The sequence below is a fragment of the Podarcis raffonei genome, chromosome 1 (assembly GCF_027172205.1).
Source record: "Podarcis raffonei isolate rPodRaf1 chromosome 1, rPodRaf1.pri, whole genome shotgun sequence".
Lineage (NCBI taxonomy): Eukaryota > Metazoa > Chordata > Lepidosauria > Squamata > Lacertidae > Podarcis > Podarcis raffonei.
In genome coordinates, this window is record NC_070602.1 from 47665634 (window position 1) to 47691966 (window position 26333).

Consider the following 26333-nt stretch of genomic DNA (forward strand, 5'->3'; position numbering starts at 1 on the left):
AATTTCTGGCAACATGCCATTAGGCCATACCCTTCTAAATAAAATTTCACCAACACTCTCTGAAAAAAGTCTTGGCTTTATACTTTTTTCTCAGTGAATGTCAATAAATGGTCATCATTAGACATCTGCTTTGCATAATAATATTTTTTAAAAAATTTCTATACCGCCCTTCATCCAAGAATCACAGGGCAGCTTACAACATAAAATCACAAAAATACATACCATAGGAACAAACAAAACCAATAGTCCCTCCACAGCTCGAAAGGCCATAGATTGTTTAATTAGTAAGTACAGTAAGACCTTTGAATGGAATGAAGTTTAGGAGATATATTAACTCTCCTGCATGTGGTTAGTAAAATCACTCTTGTATCTGATAGTGGACCCCGACACAGTTCCATTTCTAATGTGAATCTGATTTTAGCCTGGCCAGTTCCTGGGAAAGGGAGTCAACATGAAACCCCATAACTCTCAACTAGAGAGAGGACAAGGTCCACCATTGCAAACAGCTACCATTAGCCACACCATGCCAGCTATTTGATTAAGTCAGCTAGGTGCATTCATTGTTACAAGATATTTTGCAATGCTAATTAAACTTCTAAGGTAGGACTGGAGGACCTGTAGTTCTTCAAGTGTTGTTGGACTCCCAAATCCCATCCCTGACAGCTGGACATCTGAAGTCCAATTACATCAGTGGGGTGGGGGGTGGGGCACAGATTCTCCTTAAGGAATAACTTGGAGCAGGGTGGTTAGTAGTTGGAATTTCAAATTTATTTATTTTTTAATAGAAAACTATATCCTACACAGAATTAATAGAAGACAACCATGGTCTTTCATGTCCTCTTTCACCTACCCCCCCCCCCGCTATGATTAACATATCTTCTCGAACAGACCTGCTCTCTGTCCCATCTGGAAACATTATGGCAAAGACTGACAATTGGTTCAGCATGTCTTACTAAGCAGATTTCAGTGGCACTCTTCTACTGACCAGCTTTTGGAATTGATATGGTACAAAAGCCTTCCCCCAAAGTGACAGTTTTTAACGTTTTACTAGATGTCCCAAGTTGGGTTTCCAGAGTCTTCAGCTGTCCTTGTGTGCTGTTTTTGTCATGGCTATGGCAGCTGAAATCCTTGCCTTGATACCTTTGGAAAGAATGTAAGCACCAACCGTACTTGTGCACTAAGTTAAAGCATGTGTGAAAGCTTTACAACTTATTTAGAGTACCTTGCAGAGTTCAGGAGCCCTATATCTTTTTACATCAGACTTGATAAAAGGGCCTTTATGTTTAGAAAGCTTGCCTGTTAATATTGCACAGCCAGGCTATCAGACTTCAATATAATTCCCAAGGCGTCTTGAATAATAACGGCCTCTCTGGGTGTCTTGGTTTGGATCGAGAGACGAAAAGGAGAGCACACAGGAACAAGTGTCTCTGGTGCACAAACCAAAGCCAAAAACATCTATCTCTGATTTGCTGGAAATTTAGATGTTCCTTACCATGAACCAGCCAAGGACTGGAACTGAGCCACAACTGTGTAAGTACTCCTGAGAAACATGTTGAAGCCACTATAATAGATAAAACATGGAATGGCAGAACTGATTTGAAGTCTGCAGATCGACATCATTTATTATTTTTGGCTGATGAACAAGCAGTGTCATTAAATATGCATAGAATTTAGTGAAAGACTTTTAACATGTCTGCCTTCTCAGTCTGTGCACTAGTTGCTCATGAGATATAACCTACATTAGTCAACTGAGGCTGTTGGTTGGATATGCTCAGTACATAACTTAGTTTGCATTTCAGTTATACATAGTAGTAATACCCCACTTGCTTTGGACTATGCAGCATCAAAAAGAGAATTAACACTTCAGACATTTTTGTTTCACCTGACTGCCACTGTCCCACAGGCCCTTTATACATGGCCCCAAAAGAGGAAACAAGTCTCACACTTGTGTGTGAAAGAGGACAAAGCTGGGCCATGACTTTGACTAAATAGATGCATATGCTCATCTACATGAGCAGATACTATAATTTAATTTAAATGCAATCCATTTCTCCATAGCAGGAGAAGAGTGTGAGCAGGTGCCAGCACAGAATCCTATACAAATGCTAACTGTTCAAGGTCTCTGGTCTCCCTTCTTTGTCTTGAAAGCTGGCACAAACGAGACAACCCTCTGTGAAGTAGGAAATATGGCCACCCTACTAGCTTTCAGTTCCTTCATCAGTTGAAGCTTTGTTTGCTGAAGAAACAGGAGCCATGCAATGACAAAGAATGAAGCATTCTCTGCTTACGAACACTCTTCTCTTTTTTCAAATGTACAAAATTTGAGATCCAGTCCAAATGAAAGCAAGCTTAGTGGGCAGGATTTGGCCCAGGGGGGCTCCCATTCTTGATCCCTAGTCTATGACCCCCTGATTATGGCCTCTTGCTTAGAGCATATTCCTTACCATGTCTGCTCAGGTCCTATTGAATTCACTGGGGTTTACTTCCAGGTAGGGATGGGGTAGATGGCCAATTCAGTTCACATTTAAAGGTGAATCGAATATCAAATTCAAAATTTCCAAAACCATGCAAAAACCAAAACACACAGTTATCCTTTGAAATTTGCACTCCTCTGAATTTTATGATGTAGCTCTCCAACCATTTTTTACAAAAAAATACAAATATTAGGGGAAAGTGTGCATAAAAATATGTTGGTGAAAATTATATACCAAAATGCATTTTATTGGGGAAAACTTGCAAAAATGTGTACATTACAAAAAAGTGTCTATTAGAACAATTTCACACTGAAATGCTGATGAATTTTCATGAGGTTTTTAAAAAAAGGTTTCTAATTACTGCAGAAATGAGAAACAGAAAGAACCAAAATCGACAAATCTTCTCATCCTTACTTTCAGGTAGGTGGTGTTAGGATTGCAGCCTGAGTCCACTAAATGGGTAGATGAACATTAGGGTGCAAGAGAGAAAGAGGCCACAACATTTTCTACTTTCTACAAGTATTTGGAAGAAGAATGACTTCTCTTCTGTGGCAGACCTAGTTGTGTTAGGATTTTAGGCATTCTTTTGAGCTGGAGATAGATTTTAGACATTCTTTGGACTAGAGATAGTTGCAGCCTCTCTCCCCAGTTTTTAAAAATGACATGCAATCTCCTGCTTGCAGGTCAGCAGCAGTGATAAAAACCCACCATCTGGTCATGTCTGAAGTAAATATTTAAGAAAACTAAATGCTATATATCATTAACTGGGCTGAGAACTTGCACGACCAGATTTAATCTAGGTACCTCAAAGAGAGCCAGCATTTGAAGATCCATCTCATTAGTACCTCTGGTGAACTGAATCGGGCTCCATTTCATTTTTGTGTCTATCATGATGTAGGAATTGATTAGACTAGCTGGAAAAGCTGTCACTGTGCAAACACAGAAATGGGCTGAACTGGCACAAGTACAGGATATGTGAAAATTCACTGCACCGTTCAATTACATTAGCAAAGAAAGCAAACTTGCAAGAGTTGCAATTTTTTGACAGCACTCTAGCATACCCCTATGCACCTTTCCCTGGATATAAATTATCTTATTTCATCAAATTTATATCTTCAGTGCAGGAATATGCTTGAATGAAATTCTTTTCCTCTCGCACAGCTGATTACACAATATTTAAACTATTTCAAAATATACTCAGTCAAAGATGCAATACACCAGACCCACATTTTAAAAGCAGATGCAACCCCCTCTTGTGTCAAGTTTGGTCCTGACTGCCATGACATTAAGCAGTTGGCTGGCCCTTGTATTTTGGTTTGCTAAATAGCAGCCAAGGGGCTTGATCCAGATTGCTGCTGTTTAAGAACCAGCGAGATGCACTGCTAATGGGCTGTTCCAGATCATAGCCTGCATGTGTACAATGCATTGCAGAAGGTATAAGAATATGGATGCAGGGGCGGAGGAAGGGGGTGCAGTGGAAGTGGTCCGCCCAGGGTGTCACCACTGAGGGGGGTGACAAAATGCTGGCCGGCACTCACTGCAGGGCCTGCAGTGCGCTTGAGCCACGTGTCTCTCCTGGGAGTGGCGTGGTGGCTTGGGCGCCCACAGGCTCCGCGCTGCCCAAATGGTCCACCCACTGCCTCCCCTCCCAGCTGTAGGGCGGCTGAGTGGGAGGAGGCAGGCAGACTCCAAGGCCCTGCAGAGCATCCTGCCCCAGCTGGCCCCACCCCCACCCAGGTGCCCGATCAACTTGCTCCGCCACTGCATGGATGACCAGACACAGGAGAGAGGGGCCACTGCTGGTACCTCAGCTAGTGGAAGGCTCTTCATGTCACGGTAGCCAGTTGGGTGTGTTAGATCAGCAAGCACTCACAAACTACAAAGGAAACTATTTTAAATTGCAAAACTGCTCTAGAGATTGGTGGGAGAGTGGGACAGATGTAAAATGTGGGCAGGGTAATTGGCATGTCTCTTACCTTTAGACACCCTGCCTGCCGTGGGCAGTTGAGAAGGGATGCCAGCATTAAGAGCTTTAGAGTCCCAAAGCACTTAATAGATTGTGGTGCACCCATACTTACCTACTTACCTACCTACCTACCTAGCTACCTACCTCTCTATGACACTTTACCAGTTACCAGATTCTAATTTTGTTGTATTTCCAAGATTAAAGCATATTATATTATTTCATTTCATTTTATTTTATTGTGTGTGTATATGTGTATTTTTCTTTTATTGTGGGAGCCTTTTTTGTGGAACTTGGTTCAGCTACAACATATGGTCCAATGTAAATCTAGCACTGGAAAAATTCTGTGGTGCCCCCCTTCCCTTGATGTCCTAAGCACGTGCTTATTTTGCTTAATGGTTAATCCAGCCCAGATCAGCGCCGATTTCAGGTAAGGTGGTGCTGATTTCCATCAGTATCTCATTGAAATTGTGTGAGATCTTGCAGAGTGCGTGAGATCTCACGCAATTTCAGCAAGCTCTCACCCCAAATTGGCACTGGTGCCGACATTGCTTATCTGCCACCAGCAGAGGTGGCAGGGCAGATGGGACAAAGGCAGCAGTGGCAGGGTCACACTTCCTGTTGTGCCTCAAGTGGTGAAACAGGACAGGCCATCCCTGTTTACCTTTGTACAACAGGCTACATTCCAGTCACATAAAAGCTAGAGGTTTCTTTACACTGCTCCCCAGTGTGGATGTACTGTGCAAGATTAACTGCCCTCTATTGGTGAATATCCATCAAAAAATGTTTCAGACTGGAAGGAAAAATTTTCATTTCTGCAGTTTTGAGCAGTTTAAGTGCTTCATTTGTTGTGCACTAGTTTAATGGCTGGCTGTTGCAGTGTATTTTTTTCCCCATAAAGCCAGAAGAATGACATAAAATGTATTTGATTTTAAAGCAACCATGACAGAAGGCCTCTCAAGTTTTCTTCTAGACATAACGTGCTCCTGAGGAGTGTATGTGTGCAGGGCTTGCTTCTGTGCAGACTAGATGGAATGCCGACAGCTTCAGTATTAAAAACATGACTAAATAGAAGAAACATTTGCTGTTCATTAAGCAAGTCCATAAAAGTGTTCACTACGAGAAGGGAGCCAGCATTTCTGCTTTCATTGTTTGAGGGTGGAGGAAGGAGCGTCTTGGATCAAGAAAGGAGTTCTTCTCTGTCACTTTTATCGCTTGGCACAGTCTCTGGTTTGTCTGCATCCAAATTGAAATGAAAAACAGGGGGTGTTGGGAGCCCTATCGCTAGGAATGCAATCCAGTATTCTAAAAATAATGTCCAGAGGAAGTTTCATATCATTTTTAGAACATGCTACTTCTCAGAACTAAGGGAAGAATCCAACAAAGCAGGAATGCAAAAGTGATCCTCTTTTGCCTGCCTGTGCAGCTGACCAGCTCAACCAAGTGTGTATATTCATATCTACAACTAGGCAAATGTGGCTCAATATTGGATGCTGGGCTAAATAGTCACAATAGTCAGTTTCAGTGCTCTGCCTATACAAACAACTGCAATTGTTGCTTCAGTTCAGCCATTTGAACAGACCTTGCTGTGCTGTCTGGCAGGGGTGCCAGCTCCTGGGGGCCGAGCCCTTTTGGGTCTCCCAATATTTTGGGGGAGGGAGCCAACCCCCCCCCAATGCCCAAAAAGTGTGGAGGTGAAGCATGGAGCCAAGCGCAGTGTGGTTCCAGTGGCCGGTTCCTCCTGCTCCTGCTGCCATGAAGGGGAAGGAGGATCAAAGAAGCCACCCGCCAGTGGTGGTGCCAGGAGGGGGAGTCACTGGCCGCTGAAGCCATGTGGCCACCACATTCAGCTCTGCCCCCAACTTCTCCTGACATCCTGATGTCATGCACGCGTTACGTGCAACATCATGCATGTGATGTTGGGCCCCCCCAAATTGCCCGTGCAAGCTGGCGCCTCTGCTGCCAGGCAAGTTTTCCAGAAGTGCAAGAGTGTTTTTGCAGACTTAGCAGCATAGCTCAAGACCTAGCTTAACAAATGTGGGGTGGTAACATTCAAACAGAGAGGAAACCAAGAAGCATGGAGCATATTTTAAAGAGAGCTTCCTGCAATTCTGGCCCGTTAAATGCAATCATGTGGGAGTTAATATTTTTGCCCAAACGTGTAAACTATCCTCTGATCTCTTCCCTACCCTCAAGCAGGTGAAGGTGTTCTTTTGGGGCAGCTCATATATGGAAGTTAAGATAAACTACTACCACATTTCCCTAAATTGGTTGGAGGAGAGTGGAACACTGCCAATAAGAAAAGCACAACAGATCCGAAGCACCATGGGATGCTTTGCTGCTATTTTGCCAGGTAGGAATCCTCATGTCTGAATGGAGTGGATCCAGAACACTGAAGAATGCAGGGGAGACACTGGAGGTGGATGAACTGCTCCTGAAGGTGAGTAAATCTTACTCTTACACACACACTAAAAGTAAACCTTTTGTGTAGTATAGGGTGGAAGTGTGCCTCGAGTTTTAATTCCGGGAAGGGGTGGTCTTTAGTCATATCAGGCATTTGGGAAACAATGCCCTAAGTGATGCCTACACTGATGATTTTTGTGCAAACAGTGCTGGCCAGAGGCTGGTCATGATTCCTAGTTTTGAAGAAAAAAGCTTGTTCCAAGTTTCTGCAGTAGAATGGAGCAAAGGGGTATGGCTGGCAAGACAAAACTTGTTCTTGAAATAATTCAAAGCTCCTTTCAAAAGTGTAAGGAGGGGCAGGCAGGGGAGCACACAGGCTTGGTCTACAGAAAGACCCAGACAGTTCCAATGCCCAGCACTTCCAGTTCAACAATCAGGATGGGGGAAGGCTACTTTCTGAAGACCATTGAAAGCCAGAGCCATAAGACAATGCCTAAGAAAAACCTTCTGCGCCACAGTAAAGACCTATCTAATCTCAGTAGCAGCATGTGTGGTATAATGGATCCACCTTCACAACATGGGTGTTGCTGCTGCTTATTCTCTTACTAATCCAGCAATCCTGTTCATGCAACCACATGGCCCCAATGTCCCCACTGCCCACCCCCATCCAGGTATGCAGTGGAGATTTCAGTGTTGGGGGGTGGATCTGCTGACACCCCACTATCTAGTTCCCACAGTGCCAACTGTGTATAGGAAACCCACGAGCAAAGCATGAGTGCAATAGTACTCTCTCAATATTGTTCACCAGCAACTGGCATCCAGAGGCATGACACATGGAGTTAATACATAACCAGATGACTAGTATCCAATGGTTGATTAAAGCTATTCAAGTTGGTGGCCATCATTACACAATGTGGCTAAGTGCTTCCTTTTGTCCGTCCTGAATCTCCTACCACTGAGCTTTGTTGGAAGATCCCAGATGCCAATATTATGAGAGAGGGAGAAGTGGGTCTACTTTTTTTCTACACCACACATGATTTTACACCCATTATCTTGCTTCCTACATACTTGCCTTCTTCCCGCCCCCGCCCCCCCCCCGCCCCCGTCTCTTCATCCATCTAAGCCATATCTACCATTGAAATTATTCTTTGGAACAGGAATCTGACTTTGAGGATGTGTACTACAGGCCCCAGGTCCTTGAAACCCAGTTTCCCCTCCACTCAGTATCACTTCCCTAACCCACTGGGCAAACCAAGCACAATGTGCTGCCCCCAACCCCAGCAATATGCAGGAAATACATGCAGCAACCTTTGCCTATTGTGGTTGGAGGGTGGAGAAAGGGGTCGTGCTGGCCCCTCTTGTTTTTCTATAGGGTCTCTTTCTTCCCCTTCCCCGTATTCTATCATCAGACTCTGCCCATGAATCTTCTTAAAATTGCACATTTCTTTGCACTCTTGAGGGTTTACCAAGTTGCCCTATCACACTTCGATAATGGCTTGTTGACCTTCTAGAGAGATGAGGGATATGGCAAAATTAGATGTTCAGATCACCATCAAACTGAGGATTCCTCAAATACTCCTTAGCCAATCTGCCTTCCTGCCTCTCCAGCACAGTTCACCGTTTCCATAGCAATGGTGTATTACTTTAAATAGGTTTCATTCCAAAACAATATTGTGGTTCCTCGTCTATTGTGGTTTAATTAAAAATAACCTTTCTTTCCTGAATCCCCCTGGCATAAGTCTTTGTTTTGTCTGCCGAGTGAGATATTAGAGATGACCTTCCTAATTAGCTGACTCCTCTGTCCAAGGACTAGAGTTACTCATGGTATGTTTTGTAAATGGTTTCAGCAGAGAACTGAACTTGGACCATCATGATTAGAATGCATTTTAAAGCTTCAGCAAGATGAGCTAAAATGATTTTTGCCCATTACCTGAAATTTCAGTGAATGCAATTATTGTTCAGAAGCTGCACAGCTCAGCAATGGTCTTAATATGCCGTATCTTGCAGCAGCATGTAACTCTGATTTTGCGAAGAGAAGATGTGGGATCAGAACATAAGACAAGCCTGCTGGATCAGGCCATCTAGTCCAACTCCTGTTCTTACAGTGGCCAACCAGATACCTGTGGGAAGCCTGCAAGCGGGACTTAAGTGAAAAGGTATTCTGCCTACCTGTGATTTCCAGCAACTAGTATTCAGAGGCATTGTGCCTTTGACAGTGGAGGCAGAACACAGCCATTGTGGCTACAGTGGTGCCTCGCAAGACGAAATTTCGTCTAGCAAATTTTTTGTCTTGCGAAGCACGAAATCCCATAGGAATGCATTGAAAATCAATTAATGCGTTCCTATGGTCAAAAAAAGTCCAAACAAAGCCAAATTTGGTACAACAAGAGTTTATTAAGTGCTCTTTAAAGTCACACATACTGTAAAGAGCATTTCAAAATTCAAACCCAAAATTTTTTTTAAAAAACAGCAGAGTGGCCCAATGGTCAAAGAAAATCATAAAAATGCAGGAAAAAAAACAAGCTTCCAGATTCTTGCAAACCCCTCCCCAACTTTTCCCCCAGCCACCCAGCACACAGAAATTCAAATCCATAATTTTTTTAAAAAAACAGCAGAGTGCCCCAATGGTCACAGAAAATCATAAAAATGCAGGAAAAAAACCACAAGCTTCCAGATTCTTGCAAACCCCTCCCCAACACCAAGTCCTTGAATTCCAAACACCCCAACCCAAAATCCAACCCCCCCCAAAAAAAGTTTTAAAAGCTTAACTTACCAAATGGCTGCAAAAGAAGTTTTGGAAAAGCTTCAAAAATCACCAAAGTCTTTAAAAACCTCAAAAAGGCTACTATGTACACTGCGTTCTATGAGTTGCTCCTCGAAGTCAAGTCGCAACTGTATTAACGGTGTTAAGAAAAAGGAAACAAACTTGCAAGACGTTTTCGTCTTGCGAAGCAAGCCCATAGGGAAATTCGTCTTGTGAAACAGCTCAAAAAACGGAAAACCCTTTCGTCTAGCGAGTTTTCCGTCTTGCGAGGCATTCGTCTTGCGGGGCACCACTGTATTGCCTTTGAACTGGGACTTGTGAAGGCTACATTCTCTGATTCTTGTGAATAAGCCCTTAGGAACAAAGATATTTTCGTCTGGGGTTTCTTTCAGTGACTTACTTCTATTTCTCATTGTTTCCATTTCCTAAGGGTACTTTCTTCTATGATTTCTCTGAATGTTCTACAAGTTCAATCAAAATCTGCTTATATTTTGACCACTCAACTAGTAATTTGTTGTCCATGTCATCATCATGAGCTGCAACTTGAAAGCCAGGAGGAAACATTCCTCACAGAGGTGCAAGCAGGGCACCAACAGCACAATCTTAACCATGGCTGCTCATAATTAAGTCTACTGAGTTCAGTGCAGCTAACTCCTAGTTAAATGGAGTTAGGATTGCACCATCATAGACTCTGCTGTCTCCAGCTCCAAGAAGCGCTTCCTTTCATGGCATTCATAGAAACATAGGATACACCCACACTATAGAATTAAATCTTATACAAATTTTAGCCATCATGTTAAGGGATTTGGGAACTGTAAGTTTGTGAGGTCAGCATCCTTAACAAATTACATTTCCCAGGATTCTTTGGGGGAAAGCAATGACTGTTAGTTGTATAGGAGTGCCTGAAATGTATGGTGCAAATGTGACCATAGGAGGCTGCCTTATAGTGCGTTTGATCATGGGTGCTCCTAGCTTAGTAATATGTACTCGTTGACTGGCAGATGCTCTCCAGGTTTTCAGATGGACCTCTCTCAGCTCTTCTTGAATATGTCAGGGACTAAACCTTGGACCTTCTGCAAGCAAAATAGATGTTCTGCCACTGAGCTATGGCTCTTCCCTGGGGCTCATCCACAGTTGCTATGGTTTTTACTCCCCACTATTTCCCTGACAGTGAGAAACTGTAGATCCCATGAGATAAAGAGAGCCTGGGAGCCACATCACACAAAGATGTTAATATTTGTCAAAGTACATGTCATCAATGTTCCCTAGTGAGCGTCCTTATATAATACCCACATCTACTCAGAGTGCACATTTGCCTCACTGTTTGCAAACATATGTTTGCCTTGTTAATGTGGTACACTTTACATGTAAATATTATCATTGCCACAATCCAGAGTTAAGCATGCTTATCCACTGGTAACCCATTGAATGGGCTGGGCACACTTGAATTTTTGTTGGGCTGCGACCAGTGTGTGCAGCTCTAAGTTTCCTCCTCTCTCCACAAGGAAGGGGCAAGGAAGTTGAGCTGAATACAACTAAAAATAAAATATCAGCATTACCAAAATTCTCCAAATTATCTCTAGATTACAGGCAAACATTTCACTAACACATCTTTAAGTGTCCATAGCAAAGTCATGGGAGTTGTCTGCTGAGTAATTTGATATTGACTACTGAGTGCAAACAGACAAATTAAGTGTAGGGAAGGAGTGACAGTCAAGTTCCCATTGGGGCTTTCCTCTTTCCAGGCCAGCCTGGGAGTGGTTCCCATCTACATGTGAACAGGCAACTCTCAGGGAGAAAGGGACAAAGAAAGAAGGGCTAGAACAGTATTCCTCCTTTGATCCATACTCTGCTTTAATAAAGAAGCTTTGTTTGCACATCCCACTCACATCTTTCTTCAAAAGGGCGGTAAAGAATCTGACACTACCTCAAAACAGAAGCCTGTTATGTGAACCAAGTGGGATCTTCCCTGTTACATTTCTTCTTTATGTGTGCTTGCTATAGACTGGTAGAACCCACATGCTGTTCACTGAACTATAATAGTGGGCCTCTGACCTTCCATTCCAATAAATAAAGGAGGCAATAAAGCTTCTATTGAAGGCATCACAAGTGGGACTTCTCAACAATATGTTGCAACATGGAGTGCTCCAGTTCAGTGTCCAAGCCTTTGTTTGGGATACTTTATTCCATACCTTAGTTTTCTTTTCCCCAACCTCAATACATTCAGCATTCTGTGGCCACTGAACATGCTCAGTCTTCATTGACCTGTTTTGGGTTCCCTATTAAGCTCCCCATCTCATTAAAAAAAAAAATCATTATGCAGACCTTTGGGTTCCCCTAAGCCAGCCAATACCTTTTCCTTATGTGTAGATGGTCCCATTTTGGCTACATAAGGGGCCACATTAAGAAAATTGAGTTCACCATTAGTTTATTATGGTATATATCCTCCAGCATGTGGGAATACTTTTCTATCTATGACCCAACTTGCTGCAACAAATCAGATCACAACTATAGTGCTTTCAGCTTTCAACTGATGAATGTTGTATGTTGATGAATGGTTCAACCAAGCAACAGGAAAGCAACAATACTCCCAAGGTATTTCTTCCCCCACTCCAATTCAAATATGGGAGAATATCAATACTGTATTGGAGCCTCAGCTTCACGATCTGTCCTTCCAGTGAGCACTCAGGGCTGATTTCCTTAAGAATGGATACGTTTGATCTTCTTGCAGTCCATGGGACTCTCAAGAGTCTCCTCCAGCACCACAGTTCAAAAGCATCAATTCTTCAGCGATCAGCCTTCTTTATGGTCCAGCTCTCACTTCCATACATCACTACTGGGAAAACCATGGCTTTTACTATACGGACCTTTGTTGGCAAGGTGATGTCTCTGCTTTTTAAGATGTTGTCTAGGTTTGCCATCGCCTTTCTCCCAAGGAGCAGGAGTCTTTTAATTTCGTGACTGCTGTCACCATCTGCAGTGATCATGGAGCCCAAGAAAGTAAAATCTCTCACTGCCTCCATTTCTTCCCCTTCTGTTTGCCAGGAGGTGATGGGCCCAGTGGCCATTATCTTCGTTTTTTTGATGTTGAGCTTCAGACCATATTTTGCGCTCTCCTCTTTCACCCTCATTAAAAGGTTCATTAAAAGAACTAAATACAAGTGACATTTAAATAGGATGGGGGGGAGTATGTAGAAGGATGGTACATAGCTGTGGGAGGAAATGACTGGCTTGTGTTTGCTTTTTTTGCTTTTTTCTTGACTTGGTAAACTGTTTTGCAATGTTGCTGTACAGGAGAAATTACATGTTACTTCCATAATTTCCCTTTTCTTTAGAATTGCCAAGCACTTTTTACAGTGCATGTAGATGATGATCTTGTAAAATTGTCGCAGTCCAGGGTTTTCTTCCCCCGGATCAGTTTTCTGGCAAAATTAATGGTAATAAAATGTGGTCGCAGCACCAGCCTGCCCAGTGTGGAAAAAGAGTGCTGCTGTATAATATAAACCTATATTAAGTGATGCTGGAACTTGTTCTAACTCTACTTGCAGCTCATTTCAAAAAACGCAAGGCCTCTGAAAAAGGCAAACTTTTAAAAGTCACAAGATGGAACAGGAGGTCTATCCTGCCTTCCATCACACTGACTGAAAACCATAAAGAAAGGAACATCAAAGACATCTTGAGAAAGAGAGTTCCAAATGGAAGGAGCCCCAGGTGAAAAGCCTTTGTTCCTGGCATCTACTCACCTGACATCTACCAAAGAACAGAGCAAGGCCTTGCTAGAACGTCTTAACCTGAATTAAGTAATTACAGTACAATCCTAGCCATGCCTAAATTCTTTCCTACCTGATATTTCCCAGGTCCAAGTTGTTGCTAGGTGGCTTTCTGGCTTTCCACGGGGCGAGCTGATTGGGGAGGCAGTATGGAGCAGGGGAAACAGTCCATAGGAAAAAGTGAAATGCTTCTTCTCCCTACCATTTCTTTGACCCATAATGTTCAATTGTGTTGAATGTAATCAAATAACTTAACCTACGAAAGAGAAAAAGAATATATTAAGACACTTTATGTAACTCTGAAATACTGACCTGTTTAACTTGCTCTGAGACAGCCAGTAATACTTTTTTCATTTGTCATTGTTGTTTTTGTTTATGCAGGAAAATAAAAAGATTTTTTTTTTAAAAAAAAGGATGAATGGGATGTTAAGTACATCTGCCTTTAATGTTTGCCTCAAAGACCTTCATTAGTTTAATGTAGTTGTTCAAACAAGCTGATCCATATAAGGCAGAAAACTGTGCAGCTCCCCTCTACTAGGAAGCTGCAGTGTTGACATAGGAATTGCTTTGCGTGAGCACCTTATCTAGAAGATTGGTGATAAACTGAAAAATTCCATGTGATCAACAGAAAGCATTTCATTCTTATCTGAAGGAAAAACCAGAGAGATGTGCATGAGATAGCTGGAGAGGAATGTTGGTGAACATGTTTCACAAAAAACTATTCTTGCTTATGGGTTGTTTGTTGTTTTGCTTTTGAACTGAATGATACCAATAAAGTTATTGAAGGTTTCAAACCTCTTCCCACTCTCATCTTTTTAGGAATTTATATCTTAAAGTTTAAACCCTGAATATCAGGAGTCCTGTTGTTACAGCAAACTTGATTTTGCGTTAAGTTTCACATTGTTGAAATATTTATATTCCACTTTAAAAATATACTCGAAACAGCTCATAACTGTAATAGAAATCAGCTGTCTATAAAAAAAAAATCATGTAAATATTAAAATGCAAAACCAATAAAGTTCTGGCTTATTGGTGCTAATTTGTAAAGAGCTAACCTTTTAGTGTTGCAGCACCTAGCTTTGGAACCCCCTGCCTACTGATATCAGGCTGTGTTGTCCTAGATGCTGAAAACCTATCCCCCAGCAAGTCTACTGGGACATATAATGTAGTTGTAAACATTTGCTTTAATTTTGTTCTATTTGTGTCTGTGGTTTATTGATAGTTATCTAAATAGACATGGTTACAATTGCACTGAAAATCAGTCATCTGCCACTGCAGGCCCCCCCATGCAAGGCCCATGACTTCTGTGATGGGGGGGGGAACTACTTCCCTGTAATAGGGAAAGAATGTAAATCTGTATTTCTTTGTGAATCAGACATACTCATGCCAAGCAGTTGTTCTGACTTGCAAATAGATTCCCCTGTGACTTCTGTAGTTTTGCCTCTTAATCACTGGAGAAAATAATGGGGACACTTCTATGAATAAACAAAAGTCACCAATTATTATTATTATTAAATAATATAATGTGTAACGGTAAATCTGCTATATTATAAGCTTTGTTGGGAGTCCACACTACACCATGTTGGTTACTGCTGTCTCTGAAAGCTCCTAAAAAGTATTATTCGTACAAATGGAGCTATCATCTGAAGTCTTGTGAACTAAGTTTATAGTCCATGAGATATGGCAGGCGCTCACTATCTGCGCTTGCCAGAAACAACTGAAGACATTTTTGTTCCAATGGGCTTTACCAGTGAGATGAACAGTTCTCTGCACTGGGTGTTTACTTCGAATTGTTTTAGACACATATTTGCTGTTTTCTGTGCTGTTTTTCAGCTGTATATCGTGCATATATGTGGAGGGTGATGAATAAATAAAATCTAATGGTACAGCTTCAGAGCTACAGTGGTGCTAACTGGAAATAAATCATTTCTGTTCTTGCACTGATCACATAAGTATATTTTCACTTTTAGGAGGGAATTTTTTCTGTGAATCCTTCCCCCTGTGTCAGACTCCTGACTCTGCTTCATAAGCATTTTAGAGCTGCCTGCTGAACTTCCTTTGTTCTAGCCTAGGGTTATGATGTGACTTTGTAGATCAGTTAGGTAAGCTCAGCAGAATCTCTTCCTTGCCCTTGTCTTAAATGCAGAAATACAGCAGACATGGTTAAACCACCCAAAAGACAGAGAGTGAGCAATGTCTGTGAAAAACTGAAGATGGGTAGACAAATTGTGCACTGCAATCTTATACACGGTTACCTGGGATAGAATAAATCCCATTGAACTCAATGGTGTTTACCTATGAGTAGACACATATAGGATTAGATTGTCCTTTCAGTTGAGATATATATATATATATATATATATATATATATATATATATATATATATATTTCATTCAGGTAACTAATCCAAATGTTTCTGAAAGGAAAATTGTTCTTTTTCAAAATTTAGCATTTTTTCTCTCTGTGTCCTATACATGTTCATGTGGAGATAGGTTCCCCTAATATTTGTCTCAGCATGGTCTTAAACCAGGACTCATGGTTAAGCTCTCTCCTCACTAAACACGATCTCTGGCAACAAAAAAAACCTAAGCTTAGCTCAGCACAGCAGTAAAAAGGACCAGGGAGGGGCAAAGGGGTGACAAGCTTTGCCTCCATGTTCTCAAGATCTTGGTGTGCCATAGTTTGGTTTAGCGTGTCATACAGATCAGATCAGAGAGTCCTACTAAAGTCTGTTGCACAATGATTTCCTTGACCAAGGGGGTCCAAGTCCAACACTCCACCTTTTGGCCATGATTGGCTCTCATGGTAATTTAAATTAATTAACACATTGAATCCAGATTACTTTATCTTAGGGTGGGAAGGAAAACTCAATGCTCTTTAGCAGTGATGTGGGTTGGGGGGGGATGTTGAAAATTTGGCTGCTTTGGTTAAACCACCCAAATTTCCTGATGCCCTAGAGAGTGATCTAATTTGGCATGCTCATTTTACTTGTTTTTATTAAGCAAAGGTAAGCACTTTGAAACTGCCATGCCTTGCAGTTGGCATTCGTTCATTTTTCCATGGAAAAGTAAAGCATTCCAAAAAAACTGGACCTACATCTTTGCTGTATGTAGGCATGTTGAAGATTGTGATTTCCTTTTCAATCAGTCACCACTTGTGCATGGTATGTCAGCGCAGCAGTAAAACTGCTAGAACATTTGCAAAGCTAAGCAGAGTCTGGTATGGTTTCAAATTGAATGGGGGTCATGTGTTGAGATTTCTGCATTGCAGAGTGTGGGACTAGATGATCCTTGAGGTCCTTTCCAAGTCTATGCTTCTACATCAGTTAAATGACCTCAGAATGTATGAGTATCATTATTTCTAACTGTATCATTATTTTTCAATCTTGCATTACTAAAAAAAAAAAAGCACTTGCACCATGAAACCAAGATAATTTTTGTACACACTGTTTTTGGTAAGAGGCAAGAAGCAAGAACAAGGGGATGAATTAAAGGTGAAAGCTTCAGTCTCTCTTGGCCATGTGCTGTTCAGACCAATTCCTTGAAAGGGACTGTTGACTGATTGTGGTGAGCTGACATTGTCAAAGAACAGCAGCATTGTAGGGCCAATCCAGACACCGTGGCTTTCCTGGAAGAATCGTTAGAGCTGTGACTCAACTGCCCCAGATATCCAATGGCTCCTATTGTGAAGGAATCACCATTTCCAAGCATTTTAAACAGCTAGACACAGTTGCTGGGAATTATTTCTTCCTCCAGTAAAGTGGTATTATTGCACACTGTTTGCTTTGGGGATGAGAGTTGGGCTATTGTCATGGGTATTGGACAGCATATCCCTAAAATCACCTCCCTGTACCCATCTGTGCCATTCTGTACCACCACCATTTTTTACTTCTATGTATTTATGTATACATCATATATAACAGTGAACAGTAAACTGTGGATCCTTATGAAGCCTAAACAGCACAAGAGAGAAATAAAGTATATTTTGTTCTCATACCAGAAGATGTAAGCTTATGAATGGTGTATCATGATTGTTGTTGTTGTTTTATTATTTATACCCCACCCATCTGGCTGGGTTTCTCCAGCCACTCTGGGTGGCTTCCAATACATATAAAAGCATAGTAAAATGTCAAACATTAAAAACTTCCTAATAGAAGGGCTGCCTTCTGATGTCTTCTAAAAGTTGTGTAGTTCTTTATCTCTTTCACACCTGATGGGAGGGCGTTCCACAGGGAGGGTGCCACTGCTGAGTACATTGGAGCCAGCCACCACACATGTAGTTGAGTGTGCATGCGCCAGTGACAGCCCCAAACTCCTGTTTTTGAAGCTGAGAAACAGAAAAGGTGCACAGCAGGTGGAGACATCCCCACTCACTCTGAATGACATATACCGTTAGGTCTGAGGATTACGTTGCAATTTCTTTCTGGCAGGGACGGGGACCCTGCGGCCCTTCTAGTGCATCACTGGACTCCGGCTTCCATTAGCCCCATGGTTCCCAACATGGGGGGGGGCACACACCCAACAGGGGGGCAATTTGAGAATGAGTTATTAACAGTGAATGGCCTTTTAAGCTTCCTCCAAGTGAACAGGAGTTCACTATTGGAATAATAAGAATTATAGGGGGGAGGGCTCAGGATTTTAGAGATGCTTAGGTGGGGGGGGCAACAAAAGGTTGCATCAGCCGGAGCCAGCAAAGCCCAATGGTCAGGAATGATGGGAGCTGGAGTCCAGCAAATCATCTGGAGGGCAGCACCTCGACGACCCCCTACAGTTTAAGCCTGGCCTTGGTGACAATGCTCTGCTCCCCTCTGCAGGGCTGTGCTTACTCAGCAGGGAATGAAAGAAAGGTTATTCCACACGCTCACCACGAATGTAGGTTTTCCTACATTCCCTGTGACAGAGAGAGCGCTTCCATTCAGCCCCACACCTGAGGCAGCCGCAAGGAGGGTGGGGAGCGCCTGGCTGCCCCCTCCACCTTTCGCGGCGGCGTTCCAGGAACAGCCGCTTCCCTCCCGGGCTCAGGGCTTCGCCGGCGCGCTGAGGAAACGCGCCCAGCCGCAGGGTAGCTAGGCGCTTTCCAATGGGGCCAGACTTTTTCGCCGCCGCCTTCTAAGGTAAGGCCGGCTGCTCCCCGCGCAGGACTCCTGCCCAGCCTGCTCACCAACAGAGCCAGCCGAGGGAAAGGTGGGGAAGGCCGCCTGCCTTTATATGGGCATGCTCGCACGCTTGGGCCGACGTGGGAAAGTGATGTCACGGAGCTGGAAAAGATGCCCCGAGGCTTCCTGTGGCGGTGGTGGTGCTGCCGCCAGGCTCGCTTCGGGCGGGTTGGACGCGGACGCGTCTCTCGGAGAACTTCCCGCTCGCCCAGCTGGCCGCCTTCACAGGTCACGGTTCCCCGGGCTTGCCGTGGGCAGATGCACCTGAGGGAGGAGGGGGGATGGCAAATCGACTCCTCCCACGATCCCCTCCCCTCACACCCCAGCCCTGGTTTCTTTTTTACGCGCCTAGAGCAGGTCGGTGCGCGCGCTGCTCTCCTCTAGGCGCGTGAGTCAGCCAGACGCGTCGTGAAGTATGTGGAGTCCGGGGAGTTTTAAGGGGGCAAAACAAAAGTCTGGCCAAAATATAAAAAGCGGGGGGAGGGGGAAGCCGGCAAGCCCCACTGAGCTCTCTTGAAAGAACTTGGCAGCCAGGCTGAGGAGCGACAGTGTGGTGTAGTGGTTAAGAGCGGTAGACTGGTGAACTGGGTTCGCGTCTCCGCTCCTCCACATGCAGCTGCTGGGTGACCTTGGGCCAGTCACACTTCTCTGAAGTCTCTCAGCCCCACTCACCTCACAGAGTGTTTGTTGTGGGGGAGGAAGGGAAAGGAGAATGTCAGCCGCTTTGAGACTCCTTAAAGGGAGTGAAAGGCGGGATATCAAATCCAAACTCTTCTTCTTCTTCTTCTTCCTTCTGGTAGTGTGGCTGCGGTTTTAATAAAATCGTCAGGGTTAAGGGGGTTGCCAAGAGCTTTGCTTGGTACAGCCAAGGCGGTCTATATGTATACCAGTGTTTCCCAAAATTGGGTCTCCAGCTGTTTTCGGACTACAGTTCCCATCATTCCTGCCCACTGGTCTTGCTAGCAAGGGATGATGGCCATTCTCAGTAGTCCTCTGTTGTACTCTTCAGTGTCTTTGCCTCGCTGGGATGTCCCCTTAAAGTCCGATAATGCCTCCTTTGCCTGGATGGAGGACCCAAAGGCTGCATGTGTGGAAACTAGCCTATTGAACACCTACTTTTCCCTCTGGCCTTGCGCATACTAATATGTGGTCCCTGGGGGTTGTGGGCTGGGGAGAGGGTAGCGCCTGGAGAGAGTCCTGAGGACTAGACAGAGATGCTTGGAGGGCCACATTTGGCCCCTGGGCCTGATGATCTCCACCTGGTTAAACCTCTGGTTTAAAGCACTAAAAAGCTTGGATCCCTTTCCTGGCCAGGCCAGGCCGGCCCTACTTGAAAATGCCAGGGATTGACTTTGGGACCTTCTGCATGCAAAGCAGATGCTCTCCAGTGAGCTATGGTCCTTCTCTAATTACTGGGAGCACTGCTGTCTTAAGCATATCCTGCGCCGTGGCGGCAGACAGAGGCTCCGGGCGCAGTGCTGCTTTGGCGCGGCATGACAGAGGTGGGCGAGGGTGGCAAGCTGGTGCCAGGAGGTGCAGTGTCCAGCCACCGCCTCTTCCCTAGCACCCTCTAGAACTTGGCACTCTGTGCCACTAGCCACTATGGGTAAGACATTGCTCTCTTGGCCCCTTACCTTGGGCATTCTGCTGGCCCAGCCCATGGGTGTACTTGCCTGGGTGTGGGTTTCCTTGTGCAGACAGCCCACAGCAATGCATAGATGTCAGGGCCAACTGCATTCCTGATTCCTGAAGGGGGCTTTTTCTGTGTCCCTATTAACATGCAGAGTGCTTTGCCGTCCTTATCTAGTCTTCACGACACACATGCCTGCTGAATTGCTGGTATTTCCATTTTACAGAAGGGAAACTAAGGCTGAAAGAGAACCAGCCAGAGCTGGTGTATTGTACTAAAAAGATGAGGTGTGAACGGGGAAATACACTGACCTGTTCTGGTAACCATAGGTAAGCAAGTAAAGGCAACCCCCATTTGCGCAGGGGTCGCATTCCAAGACACTGCATGCATCAACAGGATGTGCATAGGCCCAACCTGCCCCATCCCACCCCTTGCGGTGCCGAAAATGGTGTGCATGTGTCAGTCACATGCAATGGGAGGCTGCCTGCTTTTCCTCAGATCATTTCAAATCCCGTATGCAATATAATGACAATCATAAGGATTTATTTAGAGAACCATTGTAAGGATTAGTAAAAATAATTTATATTAAAATCTTTGTACACTAAATGTTATTATTACTCATTAAAAGTGAATGAGTTCATAGCAGAGTTGGGGATCTAAATTCAGTTTTCTCAAGTCTCTGCTGACTCCTGAGCTCAAATGTTCAAACACAGGAGAAAATTGCTTGTTTCCTCAAATATCAAAAGCACACTTTTCACAAAGCATTTCATTTTTTAAAAAGTTATTTTACCTTGAGCTTTTGTGGAACGCTGAGAGTAATTTACACTATTTTAAACACCTTTGGAATTGGCTCGTGATGTTTGTTATTACCGTAACTCCTCTCCAAACTCAACACATCATTGAGAGTAATAAGGAACAGTTCCCACATGTAATAACAGTTTTTGTCAGTTTCCTTCAAGCTTGAAATGATGAAGTACATTGGTAATATCTGAAGTGCATTGGTAGCATTTTCTGCTTAGCTTTTACAGGTGGTTTGAATATATGGTTTGTTTTCAAAATAAGTCTTTGAAATCTGATAGAAATTATCAAATTGAGATATAGTATGTTACTTTTTACTTGATATCTTATACTGCTGCCACTAATGCAGAAATATAGTTGCTGCAAATACACCTGATAGTGGTGGAGAACCCACAAGAACCAATACCGTCTCCAGGGAAATCAAGAGAACAGATATTCCCATTACTTTACCAGCCTACAGCTTTCTATGTGCAGCAGCTGTAATTTACTTCCTCTTTTTTTTTCCTCCCAGAAGAGAGAAATTCCCCATCAGTAATAGTCAACATCATTCTATGCAATTGGAATCATCTGGTAGCCAGAGAGCAGAAGAACTGGCCACTCTAGGAGACAGGCTGCAGATACAGAATTTCATGCCCTGGGCCACTTGATACAGTATGTAGCAATTTCGATCTTATCAGGATAAATGGCCTCAGCCTGCAGTTGCTTGATCTCTGATGCCTTTCTGTAACAACTGAGGGTGACTGAGACCCCGTGAGCACAGCTGAATGCAAAATTCCTGAGGCTGTTTCAACAGAAGAAATACCATGTTTTTCATCTCAAAGTTTAAAAACAAGACAGTCTGTCTTCTCTACAGTATGTATTGCCTTACAGGAGTTGAGATGTGTATGTTTTTTTATCTAACAAGTACTTCCTTAGTGAAATGTTCCTTTTTTATATGCAATTTAGCATGGTTCCCCCAGAGAGAGAGAGAGAGAGAGAGTTAAATTCTTCGCTACCTAATCCAGAACAAATTATCACTTTTGCCAACTAGTACAAACTCCAAGCAACTACTACACTCTTCACACATGCCTATGGTTGTGTTGTACTACTTTAATACAGTGGTACCTCTGGTTACGTACTTAATTCGTTCCGGAGGTCCATTCTTAACCTGAAACTGTTCTTAACCTGAAGCACCACTTTAGCTAATGGGACCGCCCACTGCTGCCGTGCCTCAGGAGCACAATTTCTGTTCTCATCCTGAAGCAAAGTTCTTAACCCGAGGTATTATATCAGGGTTAGCGGAGTCTGTAACCTGAAGCATATGTAACCTGAAGCGTATGTAACCCGAGGTACCACTGTACATGGAGAAGAAAGTATTGCATAGGAAGGTAACAATGAGGTAGAACTGCACAAAATCCTAAACTTGGTCTGCTGTTTATGTGACCTCAGGGTGCTTCTATAGCTTTACTAGTGTTTCCTTTATAACAATAGTAGTCTCATGAGTAGCAGAGCTATTTAAAGCCCCAAAAGATACTAGTGGAAACTAATGAAGACTTTGCCAGGTGAGATAATATCTGCTGTGTACAAATTAATTTGGGGCTGGGGCGGGGCTACTCTTGTTGGATTGGTTCCAGCCATATGCCTCTCTTGTCAGCTGTCAGTGGCCATCTACCTGCTGCCTGAACGTCCTTCTTGGTTACATGTACATCTAGCAGCTGCTGATGCACACTTACTGGGACTTGATTCATCATTTAAACAATTTATGGTAGTGAAATATGAAGCTAAGACCACAAAGTGGAGGTTGCCACTCAACATCAAGAACAGGACACACCATGTAACATTCAGGAAAATTACTCTGTTCCTGAGATGGATGCATGATAAAACACTAAAATAAATATACTGTCCAACACTTCAATGGATTTTGTATCATTTTTGGTAGCAGATGCATATAACCGCCACTTTCAGGATTTTCATGCTGTCCATATGACCCAGAAAAGCTGTCTGCAGACAAACGCTCGCTCCCTCGGCCTGAAAGCGCCGCACCCCACAGTTGACTTCAACAGGACTTAATTGTCCAGGGGTCTTTTACCTTACCTTACCTAGTTAGGGAACCTGCATCCATAAGCCATTATAATTCAGCTTTACTTAATTTTCCATTATAAGGAATGCAGTTAGTCTAAGCTCCTGCTCTCAGGCACACTTACTAAAATCAAATTTAATTGAAATAAGCGCAAGCTCGTATTCATGTACAAATATGCTTCTATTTCATAATACATGAATTATCCACACTCACTCGTAGTCCCCCCCCCCAACAGCCTTAGGAAATAAATGCTTGGGGTCACTATTGACGCAGTTTAAAAATACGTACAATGTGCAGAGAAGTATAAACCTATGAGTATGAATCTATAACACGAACATTGCTCCTGGGGCCCCACTTGCTTCTAGGTCAGGGCCGGAGAACCTGTGGCCCTCCAGATGTGGTTGGACTCCCAGCAGCCCCAGATAGCCTGGCCAGTGGTCAGTGATTATGAAAGCTGTCATTCAGCAAGACCCAGAGAATCACAGTGGGGAGTGCGCTGTTGTGCTCAGGTCCTTGTATGTGGGTTTCTCATGGGCTTGGATATTCCACTAGGATTTTGCACTAGGTGGGCTTTTGGCCTGATCCATCAAGGCTCTACTCTTCATACATTAGTGGCTTTACCCTTTTTGCCTAAGCTACCATAATATACCAGTATAGGACAGTGTAGAAAAGAATAGAACTGCTGCAGGGGGCGGGATAATTGCATACAGAGCGATTCAAGGTATGTTCCACAAAGGCAACAAATAGCCAGGGCAGAAAGAACAACGTGATACTGTTGCTTTCAGACTCATTGTTAAGCTTCACCATAGCACTTTGTTAAGCTCCTTCCAGCAAGTTCTAACAAGACAGTTGTGCCGAGGGACTGAATTCCCTGTTTATGGAACATAAATCTGTCCTCCCCTTCGGTGTCCAAAGTAAGGGTGGGAAGTTAAGAAGCAGTGTTTCCAGACGATCAGTGTGGAAAACACATTGCAGAGTCTCTCAAGCACAAACCCCAGCTTTACACCCACTCCTTTTTTCTCTCATGTTAGCCCCCGCTTGACTAGGAGCACCAAGGCTGCCATCTTACTTTAGTTTTCACCTCAAGCAGTTGCGACCCCAGGAATGTCTACTGCACTGCACTGCCAAATCTAGTTTAAAGGAATGCAGAGTTCTCTTGCAGAATTATGCACTCCCCCAGTGGTGTTGCCAGAGGGAAGCAGCCTGCAACCCACCAAGGCAAAATAGGAGGCAAGGAAACTTCCTCCTCTGTGCTATACATGCAGTTGCTACATTGGAAGGGAGGGGACACAAACACAGAGAGAAGGGCAGTCCATCCTATTTCACAGTCTGAGGCAAAACAGGAAGGTGCTGCTGCCCTATGCATGTGCTGCCTGCCCACTTTGTTGCCCCCTACCAAAACGTTGCTTACTGTGGTCACACAGCTTCCAGGTTCTGGTGAGATCTCACAGACACCTCTGCAGGGTTTTGCTGAAATATTAGCACATAGAGATAGGTGAGCCAACTGTATAGTGCAGTTGGATCACTTCCTGGAAATGTAGTTTCAATTTATGACTTATGCAATTGTGGAAGGGACAGGTATTTATCCTCCGAGTTCACATTTGTCTTTCTGGGAGGCAGTGGCGGAGCTTCATGCTCTGGCACTGGGGAGGGGGGTGGAGAGCAGGTGGGAGCGGGGCAGGTGTGCGTCCTGGGGGCGTGGCGTAGCATGCCGCCTTCGGGGGCATGGTGCCCAGCGCAGGCAAGGGGGGCCGCAGTGACACCCCACTGGGATCGCACTGCCAGAGACATTGCACTCCCCCCGCACTCCTCTTCCTCCGCCAGTTCTGGAAGGATGACCTTGTTTAAGAGACGGGAGACTCAGGTTCAAATTGCCATGAAGTTCACTGAGTGACTTTGGATGAGTCATTAAATCTGAATCTGACATACCTCACAGGGCTGTTGTGTGGGTGAAGGCAGTAGGCCGAGAACCAGCAATGATCTCTCAGCTCCTTTAAGGAAGGATAGGATATATATATGTACTAATAAGTAAATTATAAAATCTGAAGTACATCTGCAGAAGTTGAAGTGCAGTCTTCCTGAGAGTAAGTACACAGGATCAATTGACTTGTATTTCACAGGCTTAGTTGTGCAAAGTAGATATGAACAAAACATGAAACTCTGTAATTTTCTATGTGATAAGTTCTCCTGGTTATAAAGGTTTTGGTTAAATTAATGTACCCAGTGTTAGTCATACTCAGAGTAGACAAACTGAAATTAATAGACATGACTTTGGTCCACTGATTTCAGTAATCCTGCTCTGAGTAAAACCTCATTGGATACAATCCATCTTTTTAAGCTTCTACAATTTGTCAAGTTAAACAGCAGCAAAATAAAATATGCAATTTCCTATAGGGAATTCATTACTTGCACTAATTGATAATAAGCCATAGCATTGCATAAAATCAAAATATGACTAGGCATGGTTGGTGTAGAAAGCAACACTCCACCCCCTCATAGACTAGAACTAACTTGGGGTCACTCAGTGCAGTTGGTTAGCAGTGGATTCAGGAGAACAAACTCAAGGAAGTACATATGAAATTGGCTGCCACACCATGTCACGATGGCACCTAGATGGCTTTTTAAAAGGAACTAGACAAATTCATGCCGGATATGTCTTTCTACTGCCACAAGGCATGAGAATGAGTAAGAACCTTCAGGGTTGGGTGCAGCAGATTTCATAGATCCAGATGCTTGGGAACATACCACGAAGGAGGCCTCTAGCAATCCTCCTCATACCTTGTTTGTGAGCTTCCAGAGTCATCTAAATTGGTTCCAGCGCATGGATAGGGAGCCTATGGGCTCATAACTCCCACAGGACCACAACTCAAAAAGTTCCTGCAGCTTCCATCACCTGGAGTTGTGGTCGGGTGCATGGGCATAGACAGGATTTTGGGGGGGGCAGGGCTTTTGTTAGGGGAGGGGCAGAACTGATGTGATTGGTCAGTTAGTTAAGTATTTCTATTGTTTTGCTTGATCTAGGACAGTAGCTGCCCCCCTGTCCGTCCGTCCGTCCCCCCGCTATGCCCGTGGGGGGGGGAGGAGCTGGGAGTCCTGGCAATATCTGCATGGCTGTAGGTTCCTCATCCCTGGCCTAGTCTTGATCCAACAATATTCAAAGTGTCTTGCCTTTTGGATTGGAAACTCTCACAAAGTATTTATCACAAACCCTTTTAATATGTTGCTATCCTAAAATAACAGTATTTTGAAAAGGATGAAATGCCCTTCAGAAATTCTGTCCTTGCAGAGATCACTTTTAGTGGGTAAGCATTTAGTA

At 43.7% G+C, this 26333-nt stretch overlaps 1 long non-coding RNA gene across 1 annotated transcript in view; it reads right to left on the reverse strand.

The window, feature by feature from the left end:
* LOC128412226 (uncharacterized) overlaps positions 1–18339 on the reverse strand; it is a 32989-nt gene extending 14650 nt beyond the window's left edge. Inside the window, exons 1-2 of the long non-coding RNA XR_008330038.1 lie at positions 18240–18339; positions 13448–13630 (exon numbers count right to left, since the gene is read on the reverse strand). This is a non-coding gene — a long non-coding RNA (uncharacterized LOC128412226). The remainder of the gene's footprint in view (positions 1–13447; positions 13631–18239) is intronic.
* Positions 18340–26333: the final 7994 nt, after the last annotated feature.